The sequence below is a fragment of the Lipotes vexillifer genome, unplaced genomic scaffold (genome assembly GCF_000442215.2).
Source record: "Lipotes vexillifer unplaced genomic scaffold, Lipotes_vexillifer_v1.1 scaffold120, whole genome shotgun sequence".
Taxonomy (NCBI): Eukaryota; Metazoa; Chordata; class Mammalia; order Artiodactyla; family Lipotidae; genus Lipotes; species Lipotes vexillifer.
In genome coordinates, this window is record NW_006791240.1 from 3035432 (window position 1) to 3052515 (window position 17084).

Consider the following 17084-nt stretch of genomic DNA (forward strand, 5'->3'; position numbering starts at 1 on the left):
CCCGCTTCAGCCCGTTTGCTCGGAGTCATCTCCTCAGTGAGGCCTCCCTGACCATCCTATTTAATACTGAAAAACTCTCCACAATCCCTATGCTCCTACCCTGTTGAATTGAGATGTCTGAAATTAGAAGGTAAAAGAAATCAAAAGCAAGAGTATTGAAGTGTCATTTATGTGGATACTGGAATCATAAAAAATAATGAAATTATTACCGTGAGAAAGAAAGTGAATCAGGTGCTAAAACAATCAATGAATTGACGTGAGTGACAACAAGCATGGCAGACAACTTCAACAAGGAGGGGTTCATGTAGAAAGTGGAGTCTGAAGACCTGTGTTTCAAAGTTGTGAGTTCTAAGGAAGCAGAAATGGTGTGGAGGGGACAACAATGCATAAGAAAGACACTTAGCTCACCTAGACTTGCCAGATTTCACAAATAAAAATACAGGAGGCCCAGTTAAATTTGAATTTCAGATAACTTTTTAGTATATCTATGACCATGCAATATTTGCAGTAATATTGCATGGGCATACTTATACAAAAAAAATTCATTGTTTATCTAAAATTAAAACCTAATTGGTGTTCTGTATTTTATCTGGCAATCTCACTCCAGACCCTTGAATATATGGGATGTGAGAGATGGCTGCTCAGAAGAGAGCCAGAACATGAAAGAAGTATTCAGAGAAGAAGGTATGAGTATACAGCAGCAGCCAGCAAACTACAGCTCCAATCACTTAATGACTCAGGTTCCTCAGCTCAAAATGGGGTTAATGAAACTTGCTTTATGGCTCATTTGAAGATTAAGTGAGGTAATGTAAACACCTGTCACACAGAAGGCATGCAATAATTAATGGTTACATTTTATTGAGAAAAGACATATTCACAGTGATGTCTGCCATCTTGTACCTATAACCAAGGACTAAAAAGAACCAACCAAACCTTCCAAAGACCCTCAAGATGAAGGATTGTGTTACCTGGGCTCTTCTGCTCCTAACCCTTGACAGTTCATCCCAGTGCACGTCTCTGGGACAAACCTGTAATTGGTTCTTGCCAGAATCAGGAGTAAGGTTCTTCTCCAGGCTGGATCTAATTTTGATTCTTTAAAGAGAAGTAATGAGGAAGAAATTTCAGGGTCTCAAGAGGCTGAGAGACTAGTTAAGGGTATAAAATATATATATAACTTTGGCTTAGCCCCTATCCTTGTGAGTTTTCTTTTTTCATATGCCCACACTTTCTCTGTTCATTGGCCAGTTAGATGCAGAAAATCCAGAGGAGGGCTTTGAAGCTCTAGGGGACAGTTGAGGCCCTTGCCAGAAGGAAACTGGGTCCCTGCATCTTAGCCCAGGGTGATCCACCCTCTCCCCAAAAACAAAGTGGGTAAGTTATTGGGGAGATGATCAAATGGATCAGCAGTGAGAGACTGAGGAAAGCGAAACAGGGGAGGAAGTAAAGCCAAAGCAAGATGTGTTATCAAGGTCACTTCCATGGGCAACTGGGGCTTGATCCCTCTGGGGACTTTGTGAGGAATGAATAGAGTACTTCTTTGAATCATCTATTGAGGAAAGATGGGAAGAAGCATTCATCCACCAGCTCCCATACTCTATTGGTTGAGGGTTTCTCCCTTGAGGATGGTAATTCCCAACACACACACAGCTCTGTACTTGGCCTCTGTGCTAGGCAGGACCCTGCCTGTGCCCATGCTGTCAAAGGACAACAATCCTACCATTTTTTCCTATCCATTCTCTGTTTTCTTATCCATTTATTCTCTTATGCTCCAAGAAAACAGGTAATAATGGGTTTGTGCTTTCCATATTAAATTTACACACAGTGTTAAAATATCCCAGGATTTTAAAGATGGAATTATTTTTTATTTTATTTTTTTTTTTTTTGGCTGCACTTCATGGCATGCAGGATCTAAGTTCCCCTGACCAGGGATCGAACCCACGCCCCCTGCAGTGGAAGCACAGAGTCTTAACCACTGAACCGCCAAGGAAGTCCCAAGACTGAATTTTTATAAAGATAATTATAATAGAAACAATAGCCATGATTTATCAGAGAGATTGATGCATAGCAGAGAAGTATTTTTCTCGTAAAAGGAAAACTGGCATCTCCTTAAAATGCCAGGGATTCTCAAACTGAGTGGGAAGGCAGACAGTTCTTTGACTAGTGTCCCTTTGCCCCTGTGTGGATGACACCATTCATGACTTCAAAAAGGAAACCTAAGAATTCAAACCCTATGGTCCACTCTATGTCAAGGGCTGCTTCAGCCAATTGTCACCATCAAGAGTATATGCTAACTGAATGACCTCTATTACTAGAGTAAATTTCCCTCTAGTGTTCTATTTTTATTTTGTTTTTAATATGAAAATTGTTTTCTTTCTAAATGTGTATTTTTTTCTTATGTTAAATCTACTGATTACATTGCAATGAAAGAGGAGGGTCTCTGAAATAATGTCTCATGAAAATAAAGGCAAAGTACAGCCGTGGTGTGCTACAATGTAGGGGTTTTTTTTAGGTCATGTGAGGCACTTCTGCCCATAACCTAAGTATCCTAATAGACTTCTGAGTGTGTTGGGTGTGAATTGGCATAGCTGGTGTCCCTGGCTCTGAGGAGTATCTCAGGATGGCAGATGTTGATAGTGGACAATGGGAATGTGGGTGCTGTGAATCAGAGAGCATGTCAGCAGGGAGGGTCTTCCTCCACTGCTCTCTGAGCCACATGTCCATGCAACACCACCCATCCAAACAGGAGCCAGAGCACAAGATTCAGATCTGTGCCTGGAGGACAGGGATTGGAGGGTAGGAACAGCAGACACCACGAGTGCTTTCATATTCAATCAGACAAGTATTGTCATTTACGTTTTTATACATGTATGTATCTGTGTAACCATAATCCAGATCAAGATATAGAACATTTTCACCACTCTAGAAGGCTCTCTCATGCCCCTTCCCATTCAATACATCCCTCTGGAGTAGCCACTATTCTAAATTCTACCATTGTATACTATTTTCCCTGTTCTTAATCTTCATAGAAATGAAACCACAGAGTATATTCTCTTTTGTGTCTGACTTCTTTTATTCACAATATATCACGAAATTCATCCGCTTGTATGTAGCAATAGGTTGTACCTATTTTTATTGCCATGTAGTATTGCATTGTATTAATATCAGGCAGGCTTCCTGGGATGTCACCTGTGCAATGTCACATAGCCTTTTGCTTGGTGTAATGCTCTGCTGTTGCCATCTTGAAATTCTTAATAATTTCTTAACAAAGCACCTGAATTTTTAAATATTTTGCACTGGGCCCTGTAAATTATGTAGCCAGCCCTGATCAATATATCTTAATTTATTTATTCATTGTACTATTGATGGACATTTGGGTTGTTTCCATGTTTTGGTTAGTAAAAATAATATAGCTGAACATTCTTGTGCATATATTTGAGACATGTACTAATTTCTATTGGACACATGCATCTAGGAATTAAATTCCTTAGTGATAAGGGTAGGCATATGTTCAGCTGCAATAGACACTAACAAGAGTTTTCAAAAATATTTGGACCAATTTACACACCCGTAAGCAAGGAATGAAAGTTACATATTTCATATCCTTCCTGACAAAAACCTCTTTCTTTATTGTGGTAAAATATTTGTAACATAAAATTTACCATTTGAGCTATTTTTAAGTGTACAGTTCAGTCGCATTAAGTACATTCATTCACGTTGTTGTACGACCATCACCACCATGCATCTCCAGAACTTTTTCATCATCCCAAACTGGAACTCTGCACCTATTAAAAGTAACCCCCGGGCTTCCCTGGTGGTGCAGTAGTTGAGAGTCCGCCTGCCGATGTAGGGGACACGGGTTCGTGCCCTGGTCCGGGAAGATCCCACATGCCGCGGAGCCGCTAGGCCCGTGAGACATGGCCGCTGAGCCTGAGCGTCCGGAGCCTGTGCTCCGCAACGGGAGAGGCCACAACAGTGAGAAGCCCGTGTACCGCAAAAAAAAAAAAAAAAAAAAAAAAAAAAAAAAGTAACTCCCGGTGCTGGTAATCCCCAGGCTCTGGCAACCAGCATTCTGTTTTCTATAAATTTGACTAGTCTAGGTACCTTTATAAGTGGAACCATATAATATTTATCTTTTTGTGTCTGGTTTTTTTACTTACTCTAATGCCTTTAAATTTCATCAATGATGTAACATGTATCAGAATTTCATTTCTTTCAAGGCTGAATACTATTCCATTGTAGGTATATACCATAATTTGTTTATGCACTTACCCGTCAATAGACATCTGGGTTCTTTTCATCTTTTGGCTTCTGTGAATAATGCTGCTATGAACATTAGTGTGCAAATATCTGTTCAAGCTTCTGATTCCTATTCTTTAGGGCATATGCTCAGAAGTGGAATCGCTATAGTAGTGTTTTTCATGGCAGTTGCACCATTTTATTTTCCCGCCAGCAATGCACAAAGGTTACAGTGCCTCTGCATCCTCATCAACCAGAAAGCCTTTTTCACTTTAGCCATTCTGGTGGGTTTATAGAGGAATAATTCATGGTGCTGAGCATTTTATCACGTGACTATTGGATATCAGAATATTCTTTTGTAAAGTGGTTTTCAAGCTTTTTTGCTATTTTTTTACTAGATTGTCTCTTTCTTATTGACTTCTTTTCAAACGAATATATTGTAAATATCTTTTTTTCTATGTGTGACTTGGTTTTGAACTCTCTTAAAGGTTTCTTCTGATGAACAGAAGTTTTTAATTTCACTGTAGTTTAGTGCATATTGTTTTTAAAAGATGTTTGCCTACTCCAAAGTCATGAAGATGTTATCCTGTGGGCTTTTTAAAACTTTGCTTTATTCTCATATTTAGATTTTAAATCCACTGGAATTGATTTTTTTCTGTGATCTACGACATAAGAGTCAAGGTCCTTTTTTTCCCCATGTGAATATCCAATTATGCCAACACTATTTATTGAAAAGAACTTTCTCCATTACACTGAAGGATAACCTTGTCATAAGCCAGGTGACATATATGTGTGGATTTGTTTCTGAACTCCCTATTCTGTTCCATTGGTCTATTTGTCTATACAGGCACAGATACCACACTATCCTGATTACTGTAGCTTTATGACAGGTCTTGATTTCTGGTAGTCTGACTTTTTATCTTCTTATTCCAGGCTGCCTTTGCCAGTCTTTGTGCTCTGCATTTTCATATAAATGTTAGAATCAGCTTGTCAGTTTTGCAAAAGTCTTGGCTAAGATTCTGTTTGGGATTGCTAGTTACAAGTATTTAAACCCATATTTGAATATTGTGGATTTCATCTCTTTGGTCTTAGAAATCATAAAATATACATTGTTCCACTTGAGCACATTACAAATCTGTCACCCATTTTACTCAACCTTTTACATATGAAGCTGTAATTTCAAAAGGGAAAAAGCACTTTTTTCTGCATGATTTAATGGTGATATATATTTAACATGTCTTCAGTTGCCCTTGCTACCTTCTTGAAAGGTAATATATTAAAACTAAAAATAGTCACTAATAGATGTTGAAAGGGAGGATTTATTTTACATAAAATGGCATAAAAAACCAATTACAACTTTAAAAACACAAAATGTGATTAAATATCCAGTGTAAAAAGAAGAATGCCTTTATTTCTTTGATGTTCTGAGGCACTTGTCACTGATATTAATTCATCTTGATGTTTTAAAAATGACTAATCTGTGGCCTCTAAGAGAGAGATCTAGTAATGAGGAGATCCCACAGTGGAAGAGAGCAAGAGGGCATTGCAGGCAACAGTGCAGGAAAGTCCCAGGCAACAGTGATAGAGCAAGCTTGGCAAACGACCTATTCAGGCTGGAGTAGGAGGATAACTACCTCCGGAAGATGAAATTAGTATCTAATGTGCTCACACATCCTGAGATGAGATTTATACATATGCAAGAGAATATGGGGAAATTAGCAGGACGTATTAATACATTAAAAACTAACCAATGAGAAAAAAATTAGCAAGAGCAGTAAACATAAAAATTATATAAAAGGCATAAGTAGTATCTAAGAAAGGAAACGTTATAACGTTTTATCATGTGGCTCAACTGTGCATAACACAGATTCAAAATAATATAAACACCACATACTTATCTAACTAGAAATTATGATATAAATGCACTGGGAAGATGATGGGAGGGGAAGTGTGTCTCGATTTTAAAACCCTGAGCAGTTTTCCCAGGGATTTCCTCAGTGATGGAAAGCTCTCTGCTGAGTGTCAGGGCATAGCTCCACCCTGGCCCGGCTTCACTCTGGCTTCTTTTTTGACTTTGATTAAGTCACTTTCTCTAGGCCTGAATGGACTCAACCACAAAAATGAAAGGCTGGGCTACCTAACTCCTAAGGGCCCTGCAAGCCCTAACACTCTTTTCACTTTTGCACTCGTCTCTGTACTTTTACCAAAAGGAAGAATTCCCAGTCTTCAAAGCATTCACATTCTTGTGTGAAACTCCTTTTTGCCATGATCTTTATCAGTTCCTCAACTTCTCAATTTTTGACATGTTTCTACAAAGTGGAATGGCAACACCAGTGAATGCTGGTTTTAGCAAATGGGACACAGAGACAATGGTCTAGGATGGGTGGCAGTCTAACATGACAGTTTTAGATCAGTTCATTGAAACATTGTTTTTGAAAATATAGTTTGCTTTTTTCTCTCAGAAATTATTATATTTTTATAAACTAGATAATATTTTCAGCAACATTATTATGCCTTTTCTATAATCACAACAGCTCATTAACCCATACTGTTTGATTATTTTTTCTCATTTCCATATATCTTCTGCATTCCTCTTCACAGGAGTTACAAACAGAAATGCCAGCATGGGCTGGACAGGCAAATAAATGCATGATCTCAGCTTGGGAGAATAAAACAGGAAGAGAATGCAGTAAGTTTCTTCCCACTAAAAAGGGGTGGCAGCCCCTCAGCTTCACTTGATCACCCACAAGCAGGATCCTGGACCACTGGTCATAGAATTTCATGTGTTTTGAAAGAAGCCACAGTCCACATTTTTTTTGTACAATCAATCTCCTGAGAAAAACAAGGACACTGTCAGGGCCAACAGAACTTATCTGCAGGCCAGATTCAGCCTGCTTCCTTGGCTTGTGAACTCTGCTTAGACCTTGTAACATTCAAACCTCAGAAAGAGAAGCAACAAACTCAAAATTCAAATCATGCAGTATCTGGTTTATTCTCCCCTGCTTGATCCTGGAGGGAAAACTCTGGTGCAGACAGAAACGGAAACAATTGACTAAGAGAAGCGAGGAGCTCATTTGATGGTCACTGATGCAAACATCCTCTGCCTCCTAGCATCAGGGATCCCAGCAGCTGGTAACTATTATCTGAAAGGCTATCACTCTGGTTTAACAGGTTAATGGAGTTTTGCCTGCTTGGTTTACAAAAATGTGTAATATAACACATTTATCTATATTTTTCACATTTGAAGACTAATCATGTTTTCTATAAATAATGTGTCCACAAATGATACTCAGAGATGTAAAGCAAAGCACATCTGACCATTTAGTAATTTATTTCCACAATAATCTGTAATATGGAAATCAATTTTCTTTTTCATTTCTGAATGAAAAGGCTCAGAAATCCCTTCAGTTTCATTTATTCTGTGAGTTGGATGATATATATTACAGCCAATAATTATAAAAGGCTTTTATTATAAATAATGTGATTATATAAGTAAAAGTGCAAGGATCAGTAATAACTTCTAACAGAACCCCATTGATTTTCCATATATTCCTTATACTTTTTTATGTCTCTGATATTTTTAATTCAAATACTCTGCTAAATTCCTCATCCTTCCTACCTCTTAAATTGGAGGAATGATTACATTTTATAGGAACTATTTACCCATAGAGGTAACTTTGAATTATCATGTCCTTTCCTATGGTGCTTTTGAATATTAGTCATTAGAAATATAGTTTCAAAAAGCAGTTCTGTTTATTCATGGGTTATGGGTTTGAAAACATTTGTATTTTAGATATTTCCCTAGGAACCATTAGTATTTCAAACTTACTCATAATTTTGCTACTAATTATTGTAAGAAAAACATTAGACCTGCAATTTCTATGTTGCATTTCACTGGTAAAACTAGATACATTCTAAATAAAGTGGGTTTAAAAAAATTCTAAATAAAACAGCAACTATTCAACTCAGAACATGGTTTTTATGGCATACAATTAGCCTGGTTCAGTCACCTTTGAACATGGGTATATAAATAAAAAGAAAGCTAATTTAACAGGAATTTATATTTACAAACATCCCTCCATCCAAAATTGAAAACCATAACCAGTTCAAAAACAACTAATATCATGGTATCATTCTGCCAAGTTACAAAATTCCAGCTGCTTTAAGTAGGATACGCAATCTACTGTAAAAACAGACCCCAAAATCTATAATGGCGCAAGAAAGATGGCCTTTTATTTTTCACTTATGAAAGATCAAAAATGAGTGATCCTGAACAGCAAGTGGCTCTCTTCCAGTCAGTAACACAGGGTCACAGGCTCCTTCTCTCTTTTGTCTCTGCTATCTTCACCAGCTGGCATCCACAGCCTCCATACTTATCTTCATCAAGCCCACGGACAGGAAAAGAATGTGCAGGATCACATGTGGAAAGTTCGTGTGGGCCAGGACCAGAAGCAGGATATGGCACATCCATTTGCTAGACTCAGTGGCGTACACACACCTAACTCGAATGGAAGCTGGAAAAAACAGTCCCCCTTCTGTGAGCTCCTGCTGCGGCCCCTTAGCACTATGTCTAGGAAGCTCTTGTGATAAATTAACCTATAAAATGTTACAGTTGTAGACAGCCTGTGGAATGACTGCTAAGTGTCAGGTGCTGCACTAGACCCTGGAGGAGAGACCCAAGGAGGAAGGCGTCGTGGTCCTTGTTTTCAGGGACTTTACTCTCTTACATGGGCTTTCATAGAAGAAGCTGACAGGGAACCAAAAAGGAAATGGAAGAGGACCCACAGTTATATTGAGAGAGAGAAGTGTTTATGTTAGACACTTAGCTTAAGGCTTCACTCTATCCTTGCCACTCAAAGGGTGGTACCTGAATTAGAAACATCTGCAATACCTAAGAGCTTTATGAGAAACACAGACTCTCAGGCCCCACTCATCATCCTGGTCTGCATTTTAATAAGATCCCTAGATGATTTTTATAAACATTAAAGTTTGAGAAACACTAGCCTATATCTCAATTAAGAGAGTTTTATGAATTATTCTTCTATCTACATAGAATTAATACTTCTGTGTATACTCATAGACCAGTGCCAGATAAGAAAATTTCTTTTGTATCATGCTGAGGAACTTGAATTCACAACATGTGACTTGTTATAGAAAAAAATATAAGCCTAGCAACAGGGTGGATGGTGGATTGGAATAGATAATGAAGCTGGGAGAACTGTTAAAAACATACTGTGAACGTCTAGTCATGGGCTCTAGTCAAAGGCTCATGACATGAGCCTTTTCTAAGACAGTGCAACTAAGGACAGGTATTTAGAAGATACTTAGATGGGATTTGGGGGTACAGAGAAGAGTTGTCAAAAATATTTCTAAAATTTCTTGTTTAAATGACTGAGTAATAGTAAAGCTATTTACTGAGCTCTGAAAGTTCAAGTGCATTTTGTTTATTTATTTTTTTTATATTTATTTATTTATTTGGTAGTGCTGGGTCTTAGTTGTGGCAGGCAGACTCCTTAGCTGCAGCACGTGCTCCTTAGTTGAGGCCGGTGGGCTCCTTAGTTGTGGCACATGGGCTACTTTAGTTGCAGCAGGGAGGCTCCTTAGTTGCGGCTCACCTGCTCCTTAGTTGCGGCATGCAAACTCTTAGTTGCGGCATGAGTGTGGGATCTAGTTCCCTGAACCCGGGCCCCCTGCATTGGGATCACATAGTCTTATCCACTGTGCCACCAGGGAAGCCACTCAAGTGCATTTTAAATAAATAGAATTGCTCCTAAATTTTTATCTTGTCTATCATAAATTTAATATTATAGCCCAAGCCCTTAGTGAATGTTGTAAACACTGAAGAACGCAGACTTCCATCCTCGCTCCTCCTCTACTTTTACTTATTTTATTAGTAATTTGAAGTACATTTTTCATATGGCACATTAAAATCAAAATATTATAGAACCACTGAATAAAGAACAGCTATGCCAAGTAAGCATTTCAAAGAAAATTTGCTTTTACCTCCTAGGGAAGTAGTTACTAAATGATTTTTGTCCCCCAAGAATGTTAAGTGTTATTAAATGAGAAAGTAGAGTTTTCAGCTGGCCCCCAGGTGGCTGAGATTCTTTTTCCTGAGTCTTGAAGTTGTCACTGTTGTTACCCAAAGTAAATTCTCGAATGTAGCAGAGCCTACACAAGCTTTCAGTAAAGACCATTCAAAGGCTACTTCCCAGAGATACAGATTATAGTGCCCCACAGTGGTCTGCAAAGTAACCAGATGCCTTGCTCTGCAAACTTTTAGACACAGCAAAAGAAAGTTTGTTTAAAACATAACAGACATACCTTGGAGATCTTGCAGGTTGGGTTTCACTGAAATAAAGCCAATGTAGCAATAAAGTGAGTCACGAATTTTGGGGTTTCCCAAAATAAAAAGTTATGTTTACACTATACTGTAGTCTATTAAGTGTGCAATAGCATTATGTCTAAAAAAAAATAATGTACATACCTTAATTTAAAAATAATTTATTGCTAAAAAAATGCTAGCCAGCATCTGAGCCATCAGTGAGTCATAATCTTTTGTTGGTGGAGGATTTGAAATATTATGAGAATTACCAAAATGTAACACAGAGACATGAAGTGAGAAAATGCTGTTGGAAAAATGGCATGGACAGACTTGCTCGAGGTAGTGTTGCCATGAACCTTCAATTTGTAAAAAACACAGTTCCTGCAAAGTACAATAAAACAAGGTATGCCGTATACAATTGTGTTTGTTTCCTGGGGCTGCCATAACAAATTACCACAAACTTGGTGGCCTAAAACAACAGAAATGTATGCTTTCACAGTTCTGGAGGCCAGAAGTCTGAAATCAAGTTGTCAGCAGGGTCTGTTCTTTCTGGAGCCTCAGAGGGAGAATTTACCACATGCCTCTCCCTAGCTTCTCTTCTTCTAGTTGCTGGCAATCATTAGCATTCCTTGGGTTTAGATGCATCATTCTAATCTCTGCCTCTGTCTTTCCCTCTGTTTTTTTCTCCTCTGTCTGTATGTCTCCAATCTCCCTCTTCCTTTTCTCATAAGAACACTAATCACTGGACTTAGGGCTCACCCAAAATCCAGGATCATCTCATCTGGAGATTTTTAACTTAATTTTATCTGTATAGACCCTATTTCCTTTGCCACTTGTAGCAACATAGATGGACCTGGAGGGCATTAAGCTAAGTGAAATAGGTCACACATAGAAAGACAAACACTGTATGATATCATGTATATGTGGAATCTTAAAAATACAACAAACTAGCGAATAAAACAAAAAAGAAGCAGACTCACAGATATGGAGAACAAATTAGTGATTACCAGTGGGGAGAGGGAAGGGGAGAGGGGCAATATAGGGGTAGGAGGGAAAAAGGGTTAACATGGGATTATATAAATCAAATGTGTGAAACTTTTGAAAATTGTAAAGCACTATGGAACTTAAATAAACTTTTATTCAATAAATAGATAAATACCCTATTTCCAAATAAGGTCACATGCACAGGTATTTTGGGGAGATGCAATTCAACCCACTACACAACCAATCCAAGTAGAAAAATGAGTTTTTGTCATGTCAAAGGGGCCAAAGACAATGAAACCCAAATTTAAGTTAATTTATCAAACCCATGGGCCTAAGAGGAGAAACAAAACTCTATTCAAAATAAATGCTCCCAGGGTACTCTCTATTCAGACTTCTTTTTTTCAGCTGATGAAGAGTCCTGTTTTTATATTTTTCTACAGGCTGCATTTTCCTACTACAGTTTTTTTTTTCTTTAAATAGTTTAGAATGATAAAGGTTTTTGGAAGTGTTGAATCATCATTACTTTTTTCTTTTCCTTCAGCAATAAATCAAAGAAAAACAGAATGTTGCCTACTTCGCTTATACACCTTTTCCTCTCTTTATTGCAGTTTTATTCACTAGGTGAATTTATGCTGAATATTTCCATATTTTCAGTTAACTTTTATTTACAGTTTTGAAATAGGAAACTCTGAACCATGAAAAAGGCAAAAAATCAACTTAAGTTCTTTGATGCCTACATGAAGCAAATATGTATATCTGCTTAATAGCTAAATAATGTTAAATATGTCCGCTGAGACCAAACGTTAGTTTTACTTTAGGAATTTAAAAGATCTTTTTAAGGGAATTAAAGTCTTTTTTAAAAAAGCAATTTGCATTTTGGCAACCTATGTTTATAGATCTCTCATCAGTAGATGATAAATAACTTGGAACCTAATTTTATATTTTCAACAATATTTACTGATGAAAAGTATAAATAGAGATGTTTGAAAGAATCCCAATGTAGATTCCACATGACTGTTTTTTTTTTTAAATTTCTTCCTTTATTGCATTGTTGAATTCATTCCAAACTATTCATCAAGTACTTGCTCTGAGCTGAGCACTGTTTTCAGGAAACAGTGAACAGGCAAACTACGTCCCCTTTTTCATGGGATGTCATTCTAGTAGGAGGAGACGGACAATAAATAAGCACCAGGATAATTTCAGGTATTGATGAACACAGTGAAGACAATCATGGAGGGCAATGTGACTGAGTGTGACACAAGAGTGTGAGGTGAGAGATGTCTGTTTTAACTAAAGCAATCAGGGAAGCCCTCCCTAAGGAGATGATGTTAGAATTGACACTGAAGGATGAAAAGGTACTTTTAATACTGCTGAAATGGCTAACACTGTTATTAGCAAAGCCAAATTCATTCACTCTCACACTGAGCACAAGAAGTCCAAAGGAAAAAGAAATGATGCCAAATGCTTCAAGACAAGATTTGAAACAGAACATGTATTTCCAAGTTGATGACTCATTATAGATCTAGTGTGTATGGCCAGAAAACACCTTATATGTATGGCCCGAAACCAGCTGGGAAGCATTCCAGACCCAGCCCTGTGGTCCTTGTGCCCAGATGCATTTTTATTCGATAGATTCTGGGTATGTCAGCAGCAGGACCTTAGCAGCAAAAAGCAGTAAGGGGTTGAACTGAAATCCTGGGGAACCCTTTCTCCAGTCTGCCTTTTCCTCATCCACAGTCAGCACTTAGTTGCACATGACCAAATCACCGTGGTCCCTAGGGCTTGGAGGGGTTGACCTGAAAAATCTTAAAGGGAGGATGAGGATTTAAAACAGAGCCTAATTTTTGGTAGAGAAGTAAAGAAAAGCTTTCCAGTGTATTACCTCAGTCTCCCAGCGCTGCACCTGGATAGAACGCAGCAGAATACCTATCTTGAAATTATGGTCAGATTTTTAATTTGCATTGGAAGACAAGCTTTGGATTCTATTCAAGACCAGATCAGTGGCCATTATTATTATTATTATTATTATTATTATTATTTTGGTTCCCAATCTTTTTCTTTTAAAAAATCAATTATATTGAGGCATAATTTATATACCATAAAATGTTTACAGGTTAATCAGTGTTGACAAATGTAAATATCTGTGTAAACATCACACAATGAAGATACAAAGTACTGCCAAGGGTTCTCTTGTGATCCTTCTCATTCTATTCTTATTCCCCACCCTCAGTCCTAAGAACACTGACCTACTTTCAATCACTATAAATTTGTCTTTCCTGGAGGTTCATATAAATGGAATCAGACAGCATGTGACCTTTTGTGTCTGGCTTTTTCCATTTAGCATAAAACTTGGAGATTTATCTGTGTTGCTCCATGTTTCAGTAGTTTATTACTTTTAATAGCTGAGAAATATTCCATTGTATAGATATACCACAATTTATTCATTCACCTCTTGATGGACATTTGGGTTTCCAATTTTTACTAATATGAATAAAGATGTTATTAACATTCAGGTATAGGCCTTTTGTGGATATATGTTCTCATTTTTCTTGAGTAAATATCTGAGTGGAATTGCTGGGTTATATGGTTAAGGGTATATTCAACTTTATAAGAAATAGTCAAATAGTTTTCCAAAGTGGTTGTACCATTTTACATTTCCACCAGCAATGTATGAGTGCTCCCATCTTTGACAACATCTGGCAGCTTATTCATTTATTTATTTATTTGTTTGTTTTTAGTCATTTGATTGAGTGTATATTTGAATGAATGGTATTTCATTGTGGTTTTAATTTTTATTTGCCTGATGACTAATTATATTAAGCATTTTTTCATGTGCTTGTTGACCATTCATATATCTTCACTTGTGGTCCATTCAAATATTTTGCCCATTTTTAATTGGGCTGCTTTATGTTATTGAATTGTTAGAATTCTTTATATATGGTGGATATAGTCTTTTGTTAGGTATATATTGTGCATATTGTCTCCCAATATGTGGCTTGCCTTTTCATTTTATTTATGGTAATTTTCAAAAAGCAAAATTGTTTTCTTTCTTTTTCCTATTACATTGCTGATTTTTTGTGTATTTTTCCTCTTGTCATATCCCTAATTTATGGATGTTGAGAAACTAAGATTATAATTTGTAATATATATTGCTAAATATTAAATGGGTAAAAAATTGTAGTATGGCATTGAAAGAATGTTCTACAATTATAACTGCCTGTATTAGTTTTCCATAGCTAACACAAATGGTGCAGCGTAAGACAACACCTGTTTATTATGTTATAGTTCTATAGATCAGAAGTCTGGTCACAGCATAGTTCAGGTAGTTCTCTGCTCCTGGTTTCATAAGGCCAAGATCAAGGTATTTGCTGGGTGGATTCCTTTTTGGAAGTTCTAGAGATGAATCCGCTTTCAGGTTCATTCAGGTTGTTGGCATAATCTAGTTCCTTGCAGTTGTATGACTCAGATACCCGGTTCCTTGTTGACTGTCAGCTGGGGATTGTCCCCAAGGCTGCTCACTTTCCCTGGCACATGACACCCTTCAAAGCCAGCAATGGCAGCTGAGTTCTTGTCAAGGTCTCCATGTCCTTCTGCCTCATTTCTCCTGCCTTCCTCTTCTGCTGTATCTCTTTGACTAACTCTTGTGCCTTCCTCTTCTATTGATACTTATTAAGGGTTCACATGATTGGATGGGCACCACTGAGATAATCTAGAATAATCTTCTATTGGTTTGCAACCTTGGGAGCTTCCTGGGGGCAATCTAAACCTGCTCCCAAATCACGTGAGATAAGAGACCGAAGAAAGAGGCAGAACACTCAGATTGGTAGGTCAGCAGGTTTAATAGCAAGGGAACTTACACACGAGGCTTGCCTTGGACAGCTGCAAGATGAGCAGATCTCCACACCCACTCACCAGAATCTTAAAAGTTTATAAAGAGACCTTAATTGGGTTTTGTCACATATACTGTCCAGATGGTCTCAGCAGCATCTTACTTTCCCAAGACTATGTCCCTGGAACAGCTCCCACTGTGAGAACAGTGGGCAGAAAGTACATTCCAAAACGGAGGAGGGGGTGAGGAGCCTCTGATTGCCCAGGTCCAGCTCTCAGTCAACTGGTGGTCACACCCTTTCAGTTACTTCCTCCAACACCTCCCTGTTTTAGCTCACCTGATTATTAATCTTAATTATATCTACAAAAGTTCCTTTACAGAAGTACCTAGATCAGTGTTCACTGGGTAATGAGGGAATGGGAATCTTAAGGGAATGTATTTAGAATTCTACCTAACACACTGCCTAACTAATATCTATATTATATGTTTATGTGACGGGGGTGTGGGGGAGGGTTAAAATTAGATTCAGCAATAGCAACAGGTTGGAGTGGAATTCTAAGGGGATATTTTAATTTGATATAATCATTTTAATGTTAAATATTAGCTTATAAATTAAAACTAGTGAGTAAGGTAAAATTTACACACATTCTGCAGAGGCATTTTATTCAAACTGTCTGTATGTTTCTTTAATCACTATCACACTGAGTGTGAAAAAAGGAAACCTTTATTTTTTTTTAAATTTTGCTTTTTTCCTCTTTGATTAGCAACTGATTTGATGGACACCCTAAAAATGAATTAATAATTTGCACCTACAAATCAACAGTGAATCTAAATTTTTTTGAGAAATTGCTAATACTAGCAGAATTTTCAAAAGAAACGATGACTACAACACACTATTAAAATACTGCAAATTGTTCCTCTTCTTTTACCCTCTTTCCTTGCTTTGTCCCCCTTCACCAGAAAACATAGTGTTTTCAATGTTAAGTTGCTGTATTAGTCTGCTAGGGCTTCCATAACAAAACACCACAAACTGGGTGGTTTAAATGACAAAAATTTATTTCCTCACACTCTGGAAGCTGGAAGTCCAAGATCAAGGTGCTGCCACGACTGCTTCTGGTGAGTCCTCTCTTCCTGGCTTGTTTATGGCCACTTTCTCCCTGTGTCTTCAAGTGGCCATTCCTCCACAAATGTATGAAGAGAGAGATGTCTCTCCTGTCTTTCCTCTTCTTATAAGGATGCCAGTCCTATTGGCCTAAGGCTGTAACATATGACTTCAGTTAACCTTTGTTACCTCCTTAAAGGCGTTATATCCAAATATGGTCACACTGGGGGTTAGGTCTTCAGCGTACGAATTCTGGAGAGACACATTTCATTCTGTAACAGTTGCTATAATAACATTTTTGGCATATAGAAATGACAGCGAATTTGTTATTGGTTGAATTGTGTCTCTCCAAAAAAGATACGTTGAAATCCTCACCCCCACTACCTCAGAATGTGACCTTATTCGGAAATAAGATTTTTGAAAGGTTATTCATGGGCTTTACTTGAATGATTTAATATAATAGGCCGTTAATAATCTACAAGAGTAGATAGTTAATACAAAATTCATCCATCACTTCTTTTTTAAAAAATTATGGTAAAAGATACACAGCATGAGATCTACCCTCTTAACAAATTTTTAAGTGCACAACACAGTATTGTCAACTATGG